A 23767-nucleotide genomic window follows, 5' to 3' on the forward strand; every position below is an offset into this window, starting at 1 on the left:
CATAGTAAATATTATCTCTCCTTTATATCTATAATTAGAGGGACATGATCCTCAGAAAGGGCTAAATAGATTAGTAAAAAATAAATGCATATATATGGTATATATAGTAATAAACACTAAAGAAGAAATGACTTGGCAGAACGTTAGAGTTATACCTTAAATAAGTGAATTAAGATCCAATTCTGAATTGAGACCATATGAATGTAAGGTATTATAGTGAAATATGAGTTCTGCTTCTTTTTTCATGAGCAGTGTATTCATATTTCCACCCCTTTTATTTAAGGTAAGTTTTTTTATACCCCAAAACCTAAAATTTTTTAGGTTTCCATGGTGCACTTCCTTAAAATGAGAATAAAGTTTAGTATCTGAGGCTTCATGTTCTATTTTCAAAATGTGTTCGCGTATTCTGTCCTTTAACATTCTGCCAGTTTGTCCGAAATAGAGGAAATTACAAGAACACTGTATGCAATAAATGATGTTCTTATCTGTACATCTAATTACTTCTTTTATTTTAGTGTGGTACTCTGTATTGGGAGATTTTAGTTCTTTGAGTTTTGTACTGTATTGGCAAGACTTACATGTATTACATGGAAAATACCCACTCAATTCTTTACCTTTAAGGTCTCTGTCATGTGTTTGTTTCTCTATTATCAGTCTAACGTTTTTTTCTTGTTTTTACATTATATTATATTAATTTGTTGTAATAGGTGCCGGCACCATATGAGTTTGTTTAATTGTTTATATATAAATTTTCTTTTAACTTTGTTCTATTTTTAGCAATTGTCTCTAGTATAATTAATTTGATTTAAGTTGCACTTATACACCAGTCTGCATTTTGCACTAGTGATTAATCACTCACTTGGTTTATTCTTAGTAGATACACATATTTGGCAAATACATTGCCTGTTTTACTTGACACATTGTAATTATCCATCTAGGAACCACTTGATCATTTTATTTTCTCTATGCTTGTCTAGCGCTACCCATCACTTCTTTTGCACATATTATTTTTATAGGAAAGTATGAATTGTTTGGAAGCCTTTTGAGTGTGTTGATCCTATCTTCCTCACTGTGCAAATTAGGGAATAATATTAAATTGGATTCTACCCTATTAAGGTTATCCCAGGACAGATTCGGGCAAATTGGACTACATAATTTTTCATTTTATTATCAGATAAATATTTTTTACAGCTTCAGATTCTTAGCAATTATATATATATATATATATATATATATTGAAATAAAAAAGGGGGGCCAATAGCACTACTAATTATGTATTAAAGAGCTCTAGGTAACTCTATTTTTAACGATTACTATACGTTTGTAATCGTCAATGAGTAAAATTCTGAGTTAATTGGTGCTATGTACTGATTTGAAACTTTGCAGATTGTTAGTGGCTGTGAAGAGAACCACTAGGAGAGTACATATATAGCACTCAAGAGCTATGTTTAAATATGTTGCAATTTGTTGCTTATTGTAAAGATTTATGGCTAGATTATGAGTTTTTGTCGGTAAGGCTGTGCGGTGCTTACGCTACTTTTTTTCTCACTGATCACTTAAGACAATGCTGATATTACGAGTTTTCTGCAAGCCGGCGTTAGCCTCAGAAAAGTGAGCGTTGAGCAAAATTTAGCTCCACATCTCACCTCAATACCAGTGTTGCTTACAGTAGCGATAAGCAGGTAAAACACGCTTGTGCATGATTTCCTCATAGGAAACAATGGGGCTGAGCTGGCTGAAAAAAAAACTAACACCTGCAAAAAAACAGCGTTCAGCTCCTAACGCAGCCCCATTGTTTCCTATGGGGAAAGAAAATTTACGTTTACACCTAACACCCTAACATGAACCCCGAGTCTAAACACCCCTAATATTACACTTATTAACCCCTAATCTGCCTACATTATATTATTAACCCCTAATCTGCCGCTCTGGACACCGGCGCCACCTACATTATACTTATGAACCCCTAATCTGATGCCCCCAACATCGCCGAACCCTACATTATATTTATTAACCCCTAATCTGCCGCCCCCAATGTCGCCGCCACTACAATAAATTTATTAACCCCTAAACCTAAGTCTAACCCTAACCCTAACACCCCCCTGTCTTAAATATAATTTAAATACATCTAAATAAATTTACTATAATTAACTAAATTATTCCTATTTAAAACTAAATACTTACCTGTAAAATAAACACTAAGCTAGCTACAATATAACTAATAGTTACATTGTAGCCATCTTAGGGTTTATTTTTATTTTACAGGCAACTTTGTATTTATTTTAACTAGGTACAATAGTTATTAAATAGTTATTAACTATTTAATAACTACCTAGTTAAAATAAGTACAAATTTACCTGTAAAATAAACCCTAACCTAAGTTACAATTACACCTAACACTACACTATAATTAAATTAATTACCTAAACTAACTACAATTAAATACAATTAAATAAACTAAAGTACAAACCCCCCCCCCCACTAAATTACAGAAAATAAAAAAGAAATTACAAATTTTTAAACTACTTACACCTAATCTAATCCCCCTAATATAATAAATAAAAAAATTCCCTACCCTATACTAAATTACAAATAGCCCTTAAAAGGGCTTTTTGTGGGGCATTGCCCCAAAGTAATCACCTCTTTTACCTGTAAAAAAATACAATACCCCCCAACATTAAAACCCACCACCCACACTCCCAACCCTACTCTAAAACCCACCCAATCCCCCCTTAATAAAACCTAACACTACCCCCTTGAAGATCACCCTACCTTGAGCCGTCTTCACCCAACCGGGCACAAGTGGACCTCCAGACCGGCAGAAGTCTTCATCCGATCCGGCCAGAAGAGGACATCCAGACCGGCAGAAGTCTTCATCCAGGCGGCATCTTCTATCTTCTTCATTTTATTAAGGGGGATTGGGTGGGTTTTAGAGTAGGGTTGGGTGATTGGGTGGTGGGTTTTAATGTTGGGGGGGTATTGTATTTTTTTTACAGGTAAAAGAGCTGATTACTTTGGGGCAATGCCCCACAAAAAGCCCTTTTAAGGGCTATTTGTAATTTCGCATAGGGTAGGGAATTTTTTTATTTTGGGGGGCTTTTTAGTTTAGTTTAAAAATTTGTAATTTCTTTTTTATTTTCTGTAATTTAGTGTTTTTTTTGGTAATTTAGTTTATTTAATTTAATTGTAATTAACTGTAGTTAGCTTAGGGAATTAATTTAATTATAGTGTAGTGTTATATGTAATTGTAACTTAGGTTAGGGTTTATTTTACAGGTAATTTTGTACTTATTTTAACTAGGGGGTTATTAAATAGTTAATAACTATTTAATAACTATTGTACCTAGTTAAAATAAATACAAAGTTGCCTGTAAAATAAAAATAAACCTGAAGCTAGCGACAATGTAACTATTAGTTATATTGTAGCTATCTTAGGGTTTATTTTACAGGTAAGTATTTAGTTTTAAATAGGAATAATTTAATTAATTGTAGTAATTTTATTTATATTTTTTTAAATTATATTTAAGTTAGGGGGGTGTTAGGGTTAGGGTTAGATTTAAATTTAGGGGTTAATACATTTAATATAGTAGCGGCGACATTGGGGGCGGCAGATTAGGGGTTAATAAATGTAGGTAGGTGTCAGCGATGTTAGGGACGGCAGATTAGGGGTTAATAAAATTTAACTAGTGTTTGCGAGGCAGGAGTGTGGCAGTTTAGGGGTTAATATATTTATTAAAGTGGCGGTGATGTCTGGTCGGCAGATAAGGGGTTAAACATTTTAGTTAAGTGTTTGCGATGTGTGGGGGGGGCCTCGGTTTAGGGGTTAATAGGTAGTTTATGGGTGTTAGTGTACTTTTAGCACTTTAGTTAAGAGTTTTATGTTACAGCGTTAGCCCATAAAACTCTTAACTACTGACTTTTAAATGCGGTAGGAGTCTGGACAGGAGAGGGTGTACCGCTCACTTTTTCAAGCAATCGTAATACCGGCGTTAGGCAAATCCCATTAAAAAGATAGGATACGCAATTGACGTAAGGGGATTTGCAGTATGCTAAAATCACGGAAAAAAGTGAGCAGTACACCTGTACCTGCCTGACTCGTAATACCAGCGGGTGTTAAAAAGCAGCTTTGGGACCCCTCAACTCTGCTTTTAAAGGCTAACGCAAGACTTGTAATCTAGGCATTAGATATTAGTGTGTATTCAGATCTCTGAGGAGACAGAGTCAAAATTTCTTGCATTAAAACTTAACTTTTATTGTTTTGACACTACTAAAAGTATGCGGGAAAGAAAGTTAATTAAAAACACATACAATAATCAGGCTTCTTATTGAAATGATATATTGGGTTATGGAGTACAAAGTTGTTCAGAGAGTGAAATTAATTAATCGTGGGCTTGAGGTAATGGAAAAGTTCACCAAATACCAGTATATTATTATTGGATCTATGTTGGATACTATAGTCCTTCTCCTATCTGATTTTATACTGATATCTTAGTGACTATGGTATTGGCGAATAGTGGGTTGTAAATGTGTAATGGGTATACGTGTTAATCTATGTATGTAAGATATTTGAATGTTGCAGTGTTGTGCTGCATCTAAATACAAGATATATGTTAATAGTTATGTTAGATCCTAATAGTGTAGTGGTGTTTAGCTGTTTGTGCACAAGATTTTGCGTATACATTGAATATGGCCTGGTAGTTGAAGATCATTTGTTGAACGTGAAAAAGGGTGTGTGTACAAGCGCTAAGGTAATCCCCAAGCTGTATCCAAACAGAGATCCTAACCAACCTCCAAAAAATATGCACAAGTAGTAAGAAGTGAATACAGCGCCAACAAGAGGCCAAGGGATAAATATACTCACAGAGAGATAAAAGAAGATTATTTAATGAACCATGTTAAAAAGCATCAGTAATAAAAGACTATATATAAAAAATGTAAAAAGCACATATAAATAAAATTACAAATACAGGAATATCTTACAGAAGCGGCTCAAAGGGCCAAAGCTGATAATTACAATAAAAACAGAGGTAATAACAGGTGATCAGTGTGAGTGGTACACCAGAATAAGAGTGTATACTGATAAAACAGAATTAGCCTAAGTACAACTGTAGCAAGTGCATCAAGCAAAAAACTAATAAACAATAATACAAACAATAGTGTTCAAAATTAGTGTTAAAAAAATAGTGTTCCAAAAAATAGAAAAATGCACTGCAGTGCAAAAAAAGGGGGGTAGCAAAATAATTGTATAGATACAATCAAATAGTGAGTGAGTGCAAATGGATATAAAAATGCTAGCTACTTAATCCAGTGAGGTTAAGATATAATGAAATAAAATACACAATATGCAATAACATAAAAAATAAAACACACAATATGCAATAACATAAAAAATAAAAAATAAAATATAAAATATAATCCAAAAAAGTGTTCAAAAAGTTGATCAACAAATGTTAGTGAAGAACAAAAATAAGTCAATCAAAACTAAAAAATGGAAAAAATGGGTGATGAAAAGCAAGGTGAAAGTGAGGAAATTGATTCATTCCAATGTTAGTTACTTTAACAGATCCAAATTCCTGAGTGTGGTTGCTGAAGTAGCTGATTGGATCCTAGCACCTGTCAGCTGCTCCTATGGTATCCTAAAAAGTGTCCCTGTAAAAAAAAGAAATTCACAACATAGTGTATCCAATATGAGAATGAAGTAAAGATTAAAGTAATGCTTACCAATATGTCAACGCGTTTCTGCCCTCAAAAAAGGGCCTTTCTCAAGAATAGCTACAGGGACACTTTTTAGGATACCATAGGAGCAGCTGACAGGTGCTAGGATCCAATCAGCTACTTCAGCAACCACACTCAGGAATTTGGATCTGTTAAAGTAACTAACATTGGAAGGAATCAATTTCCTCACTTTCACCTTGCTTTTCATCACCCATTTTTTCCATTTTTTAGTTTTGATTGACTTATTTTTGTTCTTCACTAACATTTGTTGATCAACTTTTTGAACACTTTTTTGGATTATATTTTATATTTTATTTTTTATTTTTTATGTTATTGCATATTGTGTATTTTATTTTTTATGTTATTGCATATTGTGTATTTTATTTAATTATATCTTAACCTCACTGGATTAAGTAGCTAGCATTTTTATATCCATTTGCACTCACTCACTATTTGATTGTATCTATACAATTATTTTGCTACCCCCCTTTTTTTGCACTGCAGTGCATTTTTCTATTTTTTGGAACACTATTTTTGTAACACTAATTTTGAACACTATTGTTTGTATTATTGTTTATTAGTTTTTTGCTTGATGCACTTGCTACAGTTGTACTTAGGCTAATTCTGTTTTATCATTTGTTGAACATCAGTCTGTGTTTCTTTAGTAACTATACGTTATATATCGCCATTTGGCTTAGTTGAACATCAGTTTGTGTTTCCATTCACACCTATACTTAGTGATTTATAGTTGCGGTACGCTTTATTTATTTTAACAATAACTATTAGGTAATTAATAATCTACTGCTCCTGGTCATATGTGTCCGGTTGACAGCTTATGGATTTAGTCGTGTTCTAGTATTAATATATGTCAACCTATGGTTAAACTGTTAATTTATGCATGCATAGTATATTATTATTATTATTATTATTATTATTATTATTATCGGTTATTTGTAGAGCGCCAACAGATTCCGCAGCGCTATAGACAAAGGGGGAGTACAACAAAACAATTATAGGGTAGAGGGCCCTGCCAAGAGTTGCACTGTTGTAGTCAGCTCTTAAGAAGGTGATCTACAAACAGCTGGACTCTTACATGCTAAGGGGGTTCAGGGGATAGCAATAGAGGAGAGGAACTGGTATAAAGTAAGGTTAGCGTAGGTTGTATGCATCCCTGAACAGTAGAGTCTTTAGGGAGCGCTTGAAGCTTTTAAAACTAGAAGAGAGTCGTGTGGAGCGAGGCAGAGAGTTCCACAAGATGGGAGCCAGTCTGGAGAAGTCCTGTAAACGGGAGTGTGATGAGGTGACAAGAGAGGAGGAGAGTAGGAGGTCATGAGCAGAGCGAAGGAGACGGGAGGGGGAGCAGTGCAGTTGAGGGCTTTGTATGTAAGAGTGAGAGTTTTGTGTTTGATCCTAGAGGCAAGAGGAAGCCAGTGAAGGGATTGGCAGAGAGGCGCAGCAGATGAAGAGCGACGTGTAAGGAAGATGAGTCTGGCAGAGGCATTCATTATGGATTGTAAAGAAGCTAGGCGGCAGGTGGGGAGACCAGAGAGGACAGAGTTGCAGTAATCGAGGCGAGAAAGAATGAGAGAGTGGATTAAAATCTTAGTTGTGTCTTGTGTAAGGAAGTGTCTAATTTTAGAGATGTTTTAAGGTGGAAGCGGCAGGCTGTAGCCAAGGACTGAATGTGAGGAGTGAAGGAAAGATCTGAGTCAAATGTGACCACGAGACATTGGGCATGCGGGGTAGGGGTAATGATGGAGTTGTCGACAGTTATAGAAATATTGGGGGTGGAGATTTTGGAAGAAGGGGGGGGGAAATGAGGAGCTCAGTTTTGGAGAGATTTAGCTTGAGGTAGTGAGAGGACATCCAGGAAGAGATGTGAGAAAGACAGTTAGTGACACGGGTTAGCAAGGAAGGAGATAGTTCTGGTGCAGAGAACTAGATTTGGGTGTCATCGGCATACAAATGATATTGGAAACCGTGGGACTTAATTAGGGAACCTATTGATGACGTATAGATTGAGAAGAGAAGGGGACCGAGGACAGAGCCTTGCTTTCCAGAAGGCTACCTGTAGTAAGTTAGATGGCAATTGAAGCAGTGGAGTTAAAAAGTCTGTGTTTTATATATATATATATATATATATATATATATATATATATATATATATATATATATTAGCAACTAAGCACTGCATTACAAAAGACCTGCAGTCCAATTCTATGTTTTGAAATTATTGAAACTTTCCTTTTGTTAGCAAAATTTGCATTTTTGCAATCCAGGGATATATCTCTTGAAAGTATGTTTATCTCATTTTGTTGTGTGATCAAGCTGTAACTGAGTACAATTTTGATAGTCAGGGATATGACTCCTACAGAATCCACTGCATCTTATCTGCGGTCAAAGGAAATAAAAAAAAATTCAGACCTCAATTACAAGAAAACTGGGTAAATAGAAAAATATATATGTGTTTATATATATATATATATATATATATATATATATATACTGTATGTCTATATATATAACTTCATTAAACATGTTATGGACATTACAATTACTATCACTTTAACAACAGACATCTTCATTAAACTACATATAGATGTTTGCTTTTATTTTAGAGGCAATGGGCCAATTGTGGTTATCGGAGCCGTATACATGATGATGTGTACGTGTGACCTTTCTATTGTTTCCGTGGGATTACCATTCTCACTGAGCTGGAATGTCATCTATTGCTGGACTGTACACTATTCCTTGCGCCTAATGCCAACTTGCTCATTGCCAATAAAAAATAGTACTTGATTTACCCCTTCCTGCTGGAGCCCATATTCTGCATATTGCCATCGATGTGTCTGAAGTTGGATGAGACTTAAAAACTTGACAGCCAGTGAGGACTCTTACCCATTACAAAAAAATGCACTGCAATAATGCCTGGAAGCCAATGAGATTTAAAGGGACATAAAACTAAAAATTCAAATACAGGGAGTGCAGAATTATTAGGCAAGTTGTATTTTTGAGGATTCATTTTATTATTGAACAACAACCATGTTCTCAATGAACCCAAAAAACTCATTAATATCAAAGCTGAATAGTTTTGGAAGTAGTTTTTAGTTTGTTTTTAGTTATAGCTATTTTAGGGGGATATCTGTGTGTGCAGGTGACTATTACTGTGCATAATTATTAGGCAACTTAACAAAAAACAAATATATACCCATTTCAATTATTTATTTTTACCAGTGAAACCAATATAACATCTCAACATTCACAAATATACATTTCTGACATTCAAAAACAAAACAAAAACAAATCAGTGACCAATATAGACACCTTTCTTTGCAAGGACACTCAAAAGCCTGCCATCCATGGATTCTGTCAGTGTTTTGATCTGTTCACCATCAACATTGCGTGCAGCAGCAACCACAGCCTCCCAGACACTGTTCAGAGAGGTGTACTGTTTTCCCTCCTTGTAAATCTCACATTTGATGATGGACCATAGGTTCTCAATGGGGTTCAGATCAGGTGAACAAGGAGGCCATGTCATTAGATTTTCTTCTTTTATACCCTTTCTTGCCAGCCACGCTGTGGAGTACTTGGACGCGTGTGATGGAGCATTGTCCTGCATGAAAATCATGTTTTTCTTGAAGGATGCAGACTTCTTCCTGTACCACTGCTTGAAGAAGGTGTCTTCCAGAAACTGGCAGTAGGACTGGGAGTTGAGCTTGACTCCATCCTCAACCCGAAAAGGCCCCACAAGCTCATCTTTGATAATATAAGCCCAAACCAGTACTCCACCTCCACCTTGCTCGCGTCTTAGTCGGACACGAGCTCTCTGCCCTTTACCAATACAGCCACGGGCCCATCCATCTGGCCCATCAAGACTCACTCTCATTTCATCAGTCCATAAAACTTTAGAAAAATCAGTCTTGAGATATTTCTTGGCCCAGTCTTGACGTTTCAGCTTGTGTGTCTTGTTCAGTGGTGGTCGTCTTTCAGCCTTTCTTACCTTGGCCATGTCTCTGAGTATTGCACACCTTGTGCTTTTGGGCACTCCAGTGATGTTGCAGCTCTGAAATATGGCCAAACTGGTGGCAAGTGGCATCTTGGCAGCTGCACGCTTGACTTTTCTCAGTTCATGGGCAGTTATTTTGCGCCTTGGTTTTTCCACATGCTTCTTGCGACCCTGTTGACTATTTTGAATGAAACGCTTGATTGTTCGATGATCACGCTTCAGAAGCTTTGCCTAATAATTATGCACACCTGATATAGGGTGTTGATGTCATTAGGCCACACCCCTTCTCATTACAGAGATGCACATCACCTAATATGCTTAATTGGTAGTAGGCTTTCGAGCCTATACAGCTTGGAGTAAGACAACATGCATAAAGAGGATGATGTGGTCAAAATACTCATTTGCCTAATAATTCTGCACTCACTGTATGTGTAAGAGCATTTCAGTTTTGTTAGAAGCATTTTTTGCAGCTTGTATGTATGAGCAGAGATGCTTCCAATAAAAGCCTTTAATCTGCACAGGTGCATAGAGCTATTTAGGTATCTTCTGTGCACAGTTAGTGGCTTGTATCATTTTAGTGAAGAAGCAGATTGAATAATCACAGATGCAAATCAAGCCACCACTAGCTCTCTGAGCAGACTCAGTGCTTAAAATATGGGTGCAGAGAGCATATCTATATAGCAGAGAGTAACATTCTGTTGTCAGTCTGAACCAGTAAATATTGCCACACATGCTATATCTTGTATATTATTAGACAACCATTTGTTCCTGGGCGCAGTTAGCCTTTCAAACAACAAAGTAAGGAATGTGGGAACGATTTTCTCTACTCATCAAATATTGCTACCTCTCTGGCGCATGCGCACTGAGAAGGATGTTGATAATTCTGGCCCTTAGACTTTTTTTACAGGGCTGATATAAAGGAAGAATACAGGTTTTAGCAGAGCATTTGCCGAACATACAATAATTTACTACAGAAAACATTTTGCATTCTCCAGTAAGATATTTAATCATTCTGATTCAATATACTAAGCAGATCAAAACACAGTAACTCAACAAATCCAAACAAACTCCTAACACTAACACTTTTGCATTTCATATAAATATGTATTCTTCAATAATGTAAACCGTAGGAAAATAGATATTTTGACAACTTAACAATCTAAACATGTGAGGACAAAAATGAATACACAAAACCAGCTTGGATAAAACAACTGGCACAAAAAGAAAAGAAATCAAACCATTGTACATAGTTGGTGTTAAAGGGATAGTCTACACCAGAGTTTTTATTGTTTTAAAAGATAGATAATCCCTTTATTACCCAATCCCTAGTTTTGCAAACCCAACACAATTATAAATATACTTTTTACATCTGTGATTATCTTGTATCTAAGCCTCTGCAAACTGCCCCCTTATTTCAGTTATTTTGACAGACTTGCATTTCAGCCAATCAGTGCTGGCTCATTGGAACTTCACGTGCATGAGCACAGTGTTATCTATATGACACACATGAACTAACACCCTCTAGTGGTGAAAAACTGTCAAAATGCCCAGAGAGAAGAGGCGGCCTTCAAGGGCTTAGACATTAGCATATGAACCTCCTAGGTTTAGCTTTTAACTAAGAATACCAAAGAGAACAAAGACAAATTGGTGATAAAAGTAAATTGGAAAATTGTTTAAAATCACATGCCCTATCTGAATCATTAAAGTTTATTTTAGACTTGACTGTCCCTTTAAGTGTTACAGTTTGTAAATAAGCAATGGAAACAACACATTCTGGGCTAGATTGCAAGTGGTGCGCCAACTGTTGCGCTCAAGTGATAGAGGGCCAGATTATATATAGAAATCTATACTTAATAATAAAAAAAATAAGCGTAACGCGATTTGTGTTTTGCCCTTTATGTCTAACGTGGTGTTGGGTTAGTGCACATGAAGAGATACTCATCTCAAAGCGGGTTTTTGAAATATTGAATATAAAATATTAAAACATTATTAAACATACTGTAAAAAAGTCCAGGTAATCCATATAATATATATAAATACATATACATATATTGTCATATTTCATTGTCTATGAAATATGTTGCTGAGCACCCCGGTCAAAAGGATTGTATCGTGAGTGCTAAACTGCTGTGTACTGGTTATATATATTTATATATATATATATATATATATATATATATATATATATATATTACAGAATGTATAATATTTTTTAGTAATTATTAGTCGTTTTCATACTTTATATTCAATATTTCAAAAATGCGCTTTGAGATGAGTAATTTTTCATGTGCGCTAACCTGACACCACATTAGACCAAAAGCGCAAAAACACAAATCACATTATTTTACTTTCTTATGTCTTATGTCGTCTTGTCTAAAAACAGAGAATGTAAGAGTAATGATAAATACTCTCAAGACAGAAAGGGATTTAGCACTTCATACCATATTTATAAATTCATACCACAAAAATAATTTATAAGCAGGGCTAGATACTAGTAAACATTGTACACGTGTATAAATGCAGTTAAACACCAGCTGAACAACACCTCTACCAGAGGATAACACCGCTAAATCTGGCGGCTATATGTTATCATGGATAAATCATTAGGATCTACAGTATGTTCATCTGGATATGAGCAAGTGGCGTCTGTAGGGAAAGTCAAATGATTCAGTTGTTAACTAGTAGTTCAAATCAACAAATAGTAGTTAAAGGGACAGTCAAGTCCAAAAAAAACTTTCATGATTCAAATAGGGCATGTAATTTTAAACAACGTTCCAATTTACTTTTATCACTAATTTTGCTTTGTTCTCTTGGTATTCTTAGTTGAAAGCTAAACCTAGGAAGTTCATATGCTAATTTCTTAGACCTTGAAGGCCGCCTCTAATCTAAATGCATTTTGACAGTTTTTCTCCCCTAGAGGGAATAAGTTCATGTGTTTCATATAGATAACATTGAGCTCATGCCTGTGAATTTACAGTGGAGTGAGCACTGATTGGCTAAAATGCAAGTCTGTCAAAAGAAATGAAATAAGGGGGCAGTCTGCAGAGGCTTAGATACAAGGTAATTACAGAGGTAAAACCTGTATTATTATAACTGTGTTGGTTATGCAAAACCAAGGAATGGGTAATGCCGGGATTACCTATCTTTTAAAACAGCAATAATTCTGGTGTTGACTGTCCCTTTAATTAAAGGGACAGTCAACTCAAAAGTAAACTTTGATGATTCAGATAGAGAACGCAATTTTAAACAACTTTCCAATTTACTTCCATTCACAAAGTGTGCTCAGTTTTTTTTTAATATTTACACTTTTTAAGTCACCAGCTCCTACTGAGCATGTGCAAGAATTCACAGAATATATGTATATGCAATTGTGATTAGCTGATGGCTGTCACATGATGCAGGAGGAGTGGAAATAGACATAACTTTGAAATTTGTCAGAAAAAAATATACTTATTTGAAGTTCAGACTAAGAGGCCTATTTATCAAGCCGTCAACCGCAAATACGTTGGAATTCTGCAGCGTAATTGTGGAGAGCTTGATTCCCCTTATTTATCAAAGCCTACAGACCGGCAAAAGTTGAAATTTGTGATGTAACATACGATCCGCCTGTTTCAGTCCAACACAGATCGATGCTTACGTCATTACAGATGTTCCGAATCCAAATTCGGCACGATCTGACTACTTTTGCTATTTAACAAATATCTACCAGGTACGCTCGCCACTATTCCGGCCCAGGGAACCTGCTTTTCAATCCGCCGCCCTGGAGGCGGCAGGTGCCATAGGAATCAATGGGAGTCTGAAAGCAGCGAAAGCTCATGTTCGCTGCTGCCCGATATCCCTTTGATTCCTATGGGAGAATAAAAGTTATGTTTACACCTAACACCCTAACATGTACCCCCAAGTGTAAACACCCCTAATCTGCCACCCCCTACATCGCCGCCACCTACATTATACTTATTAACCCCTAATCTGCCGCCCTGACATTGCCGCCACCTACATTACACTTATTAACCCCTAATCTGCCGCCCGCCACCGCCGCCACCTACATAAATGTATTAACTCCTCTCCCTCCACTCCCGGAGCCCACCGCAAAAAAATAAAGTTATTAACTCTTAAACTCCTGGCCTCCCACATCACTACCACTTACTAAACCTATTAATCCCTAAACTGCCAGCCCCCCACATCGCAATAAACTAAATTAACCTAATAACCCCTAAACCTAACAACCCGCTAACTTTATATTAAATATTAACTCATCCCTATCTTATAATAAATTTAAACTTACTTTTAGATTTAAACTAAACTATATTAAACTATCAATTAATCTACACTATTATACTAAAATTACATTAAACTATATTAAACTAATAATTAACCTACCCTAACTGTTATACTAAAATTACATTAAACTACAAATTAAATTAACTATATTATATATTTAAGAACCTAACTCTACTCAAATAATTTAAATCTACAATTAAAAATTACAAAGTTAAAAAAAACTAACAACTAAGTTGCAAAAAATAACAAACGCTAAGTTAAAAAAAATAAACACTAAGTTACACAAAATAAAAAATAAATGATCAAATATTTAACCCCTTAACGACCGAGGACGTGCAGGGTACGTCCTCAAAAAAAAGGCAGTTAACGCCTGAGAATGTACCCTGCACGTCCTCGGTGTGGAAAGCAGCTGGAAGTGATCCTGCTCACTTCCAGCTGCTTTCCGGTTATTGCAGTGATGCCTCGATATGGAGGCATCCTGCAATAACCGTTTTAAGCCATCCGGTGCAGAGAGAGCCACTCTGTGGCCCTCTCTGCACCGGAGATCGGTGGCTTATTGCGGTGGTGGGTGGGAGCCGGACCGGGAGGCGGGTGGCGGCCATCGATGGCCCTTCGTGATGTGGAGGGGGGCGGGATCGTGGGCGGGGAGGCCAGGGGGCGCGCACTGATGCGCTCACGTGCACGGGAGGGCGGGGGCGGGCGCGTGCACGGGGAGGGAGCGGGTGGGAACCGCTACACTACAGAAAAAATTTGTAGGAAAATGAGAAAAAAAGAAATAAATAAAATTAAAAAAAAACATCAGTTAGGTGGTGGGTGTTGGGCTGTGGGGAGGGGGAAGCTACACTACAGAAAAAACGGGTAAAAAATAAAATAAAAGCTGCCAGTACCCAAGATGGCCCCCAATAAGGCAGAGGGGAGGGTTATAGAGAGGTTTTGGGGGGATCAGGGAGGTTGGGGGCTAAGGGGGGGATCCTACACAGTAGCATATGTAAATTATTTTAGTACTTTTATTTTAGTACTGGCAGACTTTCTGCCAGTACTTAAGATGGCGGGGACAATTGTGGGGTGGGGGAGGGAAGGGAGCTGTTTGGGAGGGATCAGGGGTGGGATGTGTCAGGTGGGAGGCTGATCTCTACACTAAAGCTAAAATTAACCCTGCAAGCTCCCTACAAACTCCCTAATTAACCCCTTCACTGCTAGCCATAATACACGTGTGAGGCGCAGCAGCATTTAGCGGTCTTCTAATTACCAGAAAGCAACGCCAAAGTCATATATGTCTGCTATTTCTGAACAAAGGGGATCCCAGAGAAGCGTTTACAACCATTTGTACCATAAATGCACAAACTGTTTGTAAATGTTTTCAGTGAGAAACCTAAAATTGTGAAAAATTTAACTTTTTTTTTTTTATTTGATCGCATTTGGCGGTAAAATGTTGGCATGAAATATACCAAAATGGGCCTAGATCAATACTTTGGGTTGTGTACTACACTATACTAAAGCTAAAATTAACCCTACAAGCTCCCTAAAAGCTCCCTAATTAACCCCTTAACTGCTGGGCATAATACACGTGTGGTGCGCAGTGGCATTTAGCGACCTTCTAATTACCAAAAAGCAACGCCAAAGCTATATATGTCTGCTATTTCTGAACAAAGGGGATCCCAGAGAAGAATTTACAACCATTTATGCCATAATTGCACAAGCTGTTTGTAAATAATTTCAGTGAGACACCGAAAGTTTGTGAAAAAATTTGTGAAAAAGTGAACAATTTTTTGTATTTGATCGCATTTGGCGGGGGAATGGTGGAATGAAATATACCAAAATTGGCCTACATCAATACTTTGGGATGTCTACTAAAAAAAAATATATACATGTCAAGGGATATTCAGAGATTCCTGAAAGATATTAGTGTTCTAATGTAACTAGCGCTAATTTTGAAAAAAAAAATGATTTGGAAATAGCAAAGTGCTACTTGTATTTATGGCCCTATAACTTGCAAAAAAAGCAAAGAAGATGTAAACATTGGGTATTTCTAAACTCAGGACAAAATTTAGAAACTATTTAGCATAGGTGTTTTTTGGTGGTTGTAGATATGTAACAGATTTTTGGGGTCAAAGTTAGAAAAAGTGTGTTTTTTTCCATTTTCCTCATATTTTATAATTTTTTTTATAGTAAATTATAAGATATGATGAAAATAATGGTATCTTTAGAAAGTCCATTTAATGGCGAGAAAAACGGTATATAATATGCGTGGGTACAGTAAATGAGCAAGAGGAAAATTACAGCTAAACACAAACAACGCAAAAATGTAAAAATAGCCTTGGTCCCAAACAGACAGAAAATGGAAAAGTGCTGTGGTCATTAAGGGGTTAAACTAATTACACCTAATCTAAGAGCCCTATGAAAATAAAAAAGGCCCCCCAAAATAAAAAAAAACCCTAACCTACAATAAACTACCAATGGCCCTTAAAAGGGCCTTTTGCGGGGCATTGCCCCAAAGAGATCAGCTCTTTTACCTGTAAATAAAAAATACAAATACCCCCAACAGTTGAAACCCACCACCCACGCAGCCAACCCCTCAAATAAAAACCTAATCTAAAAAACCTAAGCTCCCCATTGCCCTGAAAAGGGCATTTAGCTCTTTTTCAAAAGCCCAAACCCTAATCTAAAATTAAAACCCACCCAATTAACCCTTAAAAAAGCCTAACACTAACCCCCGAAGATCTACTTATAGTTTCTGTAGAGCCGACATCCATCCTCAACAAAGCGGCAGAAGTCCTCATCAAAGCCAGCAGAAGTCTTCATCCAAGCGGCATCTTCTATCTTCATCCATCTGGCGCGGAGCGGCTCCATCTTCAAGACATCCGACGCGGAGCATCCTCTTCTTTCGACATCTTCTTGAACAATGAATCCTTTAAATGACGTCATCCAAGATGGCGTCCCTTAGATTCCGATTGGCTGATAGAATTCTATCAGCCAATCGGAATTAAGGTTGAAAAATCCTATTGGCTGTTGCAATCGTGCTTACCAACCTTAAAGGGACATGAAACCCATATTTTTTTCTTTCCTAATTTAGAAAGAGCATGCAATTTTAAGTAACTTTTGAATTTAATTCTATTGTCTAATTTGCTTCATTCTCTTGATATACTTTGCTGAGAAGCATATCTAGATAGGCTCAGTAGTTTCTGATTGGTGTCTACACATGCCTCGTGTGATTGGCTCACCCATGTGCATTGCTATTTCTTTAACAATAGATATCTAAAGAATGAAGCAAACTAGATAATAGAAGTAAATTGGGATGTTGTTTAAAATTGTATTCTCTACCTGAATCATGAAAGAAACATTGTGGGTTTAGTGTCCCTTTAACATGGTACCAACTTGGCATTGCTTCTGATATTGTTTACCTGAGCCCAGATAATATGTTACTCAAAGGTCCCCTGTAGTAAGTTAACAAAACAAAAAAAGAGCCAATTCGGCAAGAAATATTGATTCAGTATTTTTGTAGAAAAATGTAAAATGTGCAAAAATAAACTAATATGGAAAGGGGGGGGGGGGGGGAGGAAACCCTAACATGGGCACACATGTAAAAATATGAAATTTGACCCTTGTAAATTTAATTTCACTTGAAAGAGATGTCTCCATGTTTTATGTAAGCACAACCTTCTTATAAAAACATGCATTTGCATATAAGTCCTGTATCTGGCTTTTACTGTTCATGTAACATATAAAACATCTGTCTACTGCATAGACCCACACTAATTACTTGTGCCTGATCAGCTGTAACTTGTAGATGAAGTTAGCTGTCAATATGGGCGCACATAATATATGATCAGATGCTCAATTTGCTCCATTCACAGTTAAAGCAAACAGTGAATAATGCACGTGTATTAGAGAAATGCTTCTAAACTAATTTAATTTGACACTTCAAAGATGATATTTAAAGCAGCAGTCTACTTAAAACTAAACTCTCATGATTCAGATAGGGCATGCAACTTTCCAATTTACTTTTATCATCAAATTTGCTTTGCTCTCTTCGGGTGAGATTACTTATGCGGCATCGCCTGCAAAAGCTGGCGATGCTGGTGTTTAGTCCGGGTTTGCTATCACATAATTTGAATGCGGCGCGTATATTTCACCCATCGCCCGCTAATTTTACTCCGATAAGCTAACATAGAACCGCGTCGCAATTTGGTATCACATATTCAGCGCAAGGACTTATGCAGCAAAAGTTGAGAAATTTTACTCTATTTTCACCTCGCCACATATAGGCAAGCACAGCAAGCCTTACGCTGAAAATGTGAGCACCGTGACTCCTTTAACTCCCTGAAAATATTAACTAACACCTAACGCATGCGCAATATCTACCTGTCAACCACAATCCCCCACTGCAATAACTAATAAAGTATATTAACCCCTAATCCGCCGAACACCCACATTGCAATATGCCTAATTAAACTATTAACCGCTAATCCACCATTCACTCACATCGCAAACTGTCTAATAAAGTATATTAACCCCTAATCTCCCGAACCCCACATCGCAATATGCCTAATTAGACTATTAACCCCAATCCGCCATTCACCCACATCGCAAACTACCTATTAAAGTATAATAACCCCTAAACTGCCAACCCCCACAATGCAATTAACGTAATTAAGCTATTAAGTCCTGAACCGCCAACCCCCACAATGCAAATAACTAATTAAATTACTAAGGCCCCTAACCTAACACCCCCTAAATTAACCTCAATTATCTAAAATTAAAAAATACTAAATTACAATTAAAATAAAAAAACTAAGATTACTTTAAAAGTAAAAAAACTGAGTTTAAATTAATCTAAATCCAAAAAATAAAAAAGTCTAACATTTCAGAAAATAATAAACCAAATTATCAAAAATAAAAAAATGTAACCTAATCCCTATAAAAATAAAACACCCCCTAATCTAAACTAAGATACCAATAGCCCTTAAAAGGTCATTCAGCTATTTTACAATTGCCCATTAAATCCCTAATCTAAAAAATAAAAAAAAATGTTTGTTTAAAAAAAAAAAAAAAAAAAAAAGCATAAGTCTAACCCCCAGGTAGGTGTACTCACGGTTCCTGAAGTCCGGCGGTAAAGTCTTCTTCACTTTATGAAAGCTAAACATATGTAGGCTTATATGCTAATTTCTAAGACATTGAACTGCCCCTTATCTCAGTGCATTTTGACAGTTTTTCACAGTTAGACACTGCTATTTCATGTGTGTCACATAGATAACATTGTGCTATTTATGAGTCAGCACTGATTGGGTAAAATGCATGTCTGTCAAAAGAACTGAGATAAGGGGGTTTAGAAACAAGGTACTCACATAGGTAAAAAGTATATTATTATAACTGTGTTAGTTATGCAGAACTGGGGAATGGGTAATAAAGGGATTGTCTATCTTTTTAAACAATAAATTATTAAATGTACTTCTTTGTCTTGGTATTCTGGCATATTGTTGAAGAGCATACTTAGGTAGTCTGAAGAGTGTGCACATGCAGCTAGCACTCTATGGTAGCATTGTTTGAAAAAAATATATAAAATGTCCAAATATTATTTTACAGATATAGAAAGACTGGAAGAATGTTATACCTTTTTTTGCAGCTGCATTTTAGAAAATCTTTTAACATGCTTTACATTTTAATATTACATTTTATAGGATGGCTTCAGCCAGGAAGCGATAAATCTTCTTATTTACATAATTTCAAACATTATTTTACCACCTTGTCTTTTTCACTGACAGTTTACATTAAACTTGTGCGACGTAATACACAGTGTAGGACTTCGATATGCTGAGAATATGGAATATTTCTATTTTTATAGTATATTAAAGTGACTTGAAGTCTAAATTAAAGGGACGTGCAAACCAATTTTTGTCTTTCATGAATTATATAACTACCTAAAGCATACAGATAGAGCATACAATTTTAAACAACTTAAGAGTTGAGCTCTTAATATCAATTTCAAGAAAGCGATATTTGCGATCCACTGTGTAATACTAGCGCTCGCTAATGTGCGCTGGTATTAAAAGTTTTCAGCAATGCAAACGCAAACTCGCATTCGCATTGCTGGGAAGCATTGCGCTCATGAGAGTGCACTTCCATAGGCTCCTATGGGAGCCTCGTTCTTATGCCGTCAGAGACGGCATCAGAACTTCAGCGCCAGCGAAGGGGGTAAGTCGCGCAGTGATGGCAGCAATCTTAAAAATATATGTATATGCTGATATACATACAGTATATATTTATGTGTTAATATGTGTATATACACATATTAACACATCAATATATATAAGCATGTGCATATATATTTACAGGGAACACACAGTTCCCATAGACCGCAATGTAAAGGCGATCGATAGATAGTGCTTAAGACATGTACAAACTCCTGAGCCCAAAATCCCATGCTTATGTGTAGTAGATGTTGCTAACTACAGCCAGATCTTTCCAGATTTTTTTTATTTTTATTCAGGCTCAGTGGCCTATGTATCAAAGGTCTTGCGGACCTCAACCAACAGTGCGGATCAGGTCCGCTGAATGCGGAAAGCAATACGCTCTCCGTATTGAGCATTGCACCAGCAGCTCCCAAGAGCTGCTTGTGCAATGCCGCCCCCAGCAGTCTCGCGGCCAATCGGCCGCCAGCAGGGGGTGTCAATCAACCTGATCGTACTCGATCGGGTTGAATTGTGGCTATTCGGGTTATGCTTCATAACTGCTGTTTCTGGCGAGTCTGAAGACTCGCCAGAAACACGGGCCCACAAGCTCCATACGGAGATTGATAGATGGGCCTCTCAGACTTTAAACAGACAGTAAATGTAGATATTAATGTTGCAAAATTCTGCACTCCACCTACCATTTGACTTATTTGGAGGAGCCAATCTGCTCTTTAGTCTTCAGACAATAAGGTTTTGCAGTTGTTATCAGTTAAAGCCAATTAGGGACAGATATGTAACAGGTTCATAGCCTTAAGAAGTCAGCAGAGTGCATTTGGAGGTCTGAGAGTTAGAAATTGCTCTATTTTCAAAGCTAAAATACATAGAAAGAGAAGAAAATAAATATTTAAAAACAATTGCAAAGTTGTTTTTATTATGTATAACTATTTTTTTTGTAGCAAAATCTCAAGGTGGTTTCTGTCCCTTTAATGTCATAAATATTTTAGAGTAACTTGAGCTGGCTTAGTGTTTAGTGAATGCAAGAGAAACAGTTAGTCTCTTTTGCCTATGCTCAAAAGAGGCAGAATGCAGCTTAAAGGGATATTAAACCCCAAATTTTTCTTTCATGATTCTGCTAGAGCATTCGATTTTAAACAGCTTTCTAATTTACTTCTATTATCATTGTATCTTTTGTTGAAAAGCAGGGAAGTATGCTAAGGAGCACACCAATTTCTTGAGCACGTTATGGCAGCAGTTTTCCAAGAATGTTATTTATTTGCATGAGCACTGTATGACAGCACTATTTCCTGCCATGAAGTGCTCCAGATGCCTACCTAGGTATCTCTTCAATATAGAATATCATATAAACAAAGCAAATTTAATAATAGAAGTATGGTATACTCTGTCTAAAATATATTTTTGTTGCGTTTTATATCCCTTTAAGTTCAAAACATGTCAGCTCTCTCATTTCCCTGAGGGCAGTGGCTACAATGAGAATTTCTAAGTGCTCATTTTGTAAGAAAATAAAAAAGGAACACTGTTTCATATCCCTATTTCATATGGTGCATGCTCCTGGAACATTTTTTCATATGCCTTTTTCATATGGTGCATGTGTCTGGAGCGCTGTTTCATATCCCTTTTTCATATGGTGCATGCGTCTGGAACACTGTTTCATATCCCTATTTCATATGGTGCATGCATCTGGAACACTGTTTCATATCCCTTTTTCATATGGTGCATGCGTCTGGAACACTGTTTCATATCCCTTTTTCATATGGTGCATGCGCCTGGAACACTGTTTCATATCCCTATTTCATATGGTGCATGCATCTGGAACACTGTTTCATATCCCTTTTTCATATGGTGCATGCGTCTGGAACACTGTTTCATATCCCTTTTTCATATGGTGCATGCGTCTGGAACACTGTTTCATATCCCTATTTCATATGGTGCATGCGTCTGGAACACTGTTTCATATCCCTATTTCATATGGTGCATGCGCCTGGAAAATTGTTTCATATGCCTTTTTCATATGGTGCATGCGTCTGGAACACTGTTTCATATCCCTTTTTCATATGGTGCATGCGCCTGGAAAATTGTTTCATATGCCTTTTTCATATGGTGCATGCGTCTGGAACACTGTTTCATATCCCTTTTTCATATGGTGCATGCATCTGGAACACTGTTTCATATCCCTATTTCATATGGTGCATGCGTCTGGAACACTGTTTCATATCCCTTTTTCATATGGTGCATGCGCCTGGAACACTGTTTCATATCCCTATTTCATATGGTGCATGCGTCTGGAACACTGTTTCATATCCCTATTTCATATGGTGCATGCGTCTGGAACACTGTTTCATATCCCTATTTCATATGGTGCATGCGCCTGGAAAATTGTTTCATATGCCTTTTTCATATGGTGCATGCGTCTGGAACACTGTTTCATATCCCTTTTTCATATGGTGCATGCGTCTGGAACACTGTTTCATATACCTTTTTCATATGGCGCATGCGTCTGGAACACTGTTTCATATCCCTTTTTCATATGGTGCATGCGTCTGTAACACTGTTTCATATCCCTTTTTCATATGGTGCATGCGCCTGGAACACTGTTTCATATCCCTATTTCATATGGTGAATGCATCTGGAACACTGTTTCATATCCCTTTTTCATATGGTGCATGCGCCTGGAACACTGTTTCATATCCCTTTTTCATATGGTGCATGCGTCTGGAACACTGTTTCATATCCCTTTTTCATATGGTGCATGCGTCTGGAACACTGTTTCATACACCTTTTTCATATGGTGCATGCGTCTGGAACACTGTTTCATATCCCTTTTTCATATGGTGCATGCGTCTGGAACACTGTTTCATATGCCTTTTTCATATGGTGCATGCGTCTGGTACACTATTTCATATCCCTATTTCATATGGTGCATGCGTCTGGAACACTGTTTCATATCCCTTTTTCATATGGTGCATGCGTCTAGAAAACTGTTTCATATCCCTTTCTCATATGGTGCATGCGTCTGGAACACTGTTTCAGATCCCTTTTTCATATGGTGCATGCGTCTGGAACACTGTTTCATATGCCTTTTTCATATGGTGCATGTGTCTGGTACACTATTTCATATCCCTATTTCATATGGTGCATGCGTCTGGAACACTGTTTCATATCCCTTTTTCATATGGTGCATGCGTCTAGAAAACTGTTTCATATCCCTTTCTCATATGGTGCATGCGTCTGGAACACTGTTTCATATCCCTTTCTCATATGGTGCATGCGTCTGGAACATTTTTTTTTGTTTCTTTAATTGATCACTCTATCCAAATCATGGAAGACAAATGTTAATGTCACTTTAAGTGCTGAATAAGAACCATGGATATCCTGTGTAAGCACAGATGAGTCAGTTAGTGTGTAAGGAAACCATTTCCTCATACAGGGATAATAATAAAATCTACTGTCTCATTATGTTCACAGTGAAATTGTCATTATTAGGATAGAGCATGCAGTTTCAAGATACTGATCAAATTTTCTTTTTAATCTTAGTATGTTTGTTGAAAAAGCATACATAGGTAGGCTCAAGAGCAATA

General features: G+C 36.8%; 1 protein-coding gene across 1 annotated transcript in view; it reads left to right on the forward strand.

Annotated features, from left to right (window-relative positions):
- LOC128654570 (sarcolipin-like) overlaps positions 1-23767 on the forward strand; it is a 37962-nt gene that overhangs the window by 12809 nt on the left and 1386 nt on the right. The gene's annotated exons all lie outside the window — the stretch shown is intronic.

This window comes from Bombina bombina, chromosome 3 (genome assembly GCF_027579735.1).
Source record: "Bombina bombina isolate aBomBom1 chromosome 3, aBomBom1.pri, whole genome shotgun sequence".
NCBI classification, from domain to species: Eukaryota; Metazoa; Chordata; class Amphibia; order Anura; family Bombinatoridae; genus Bombina; species Bombina bombina.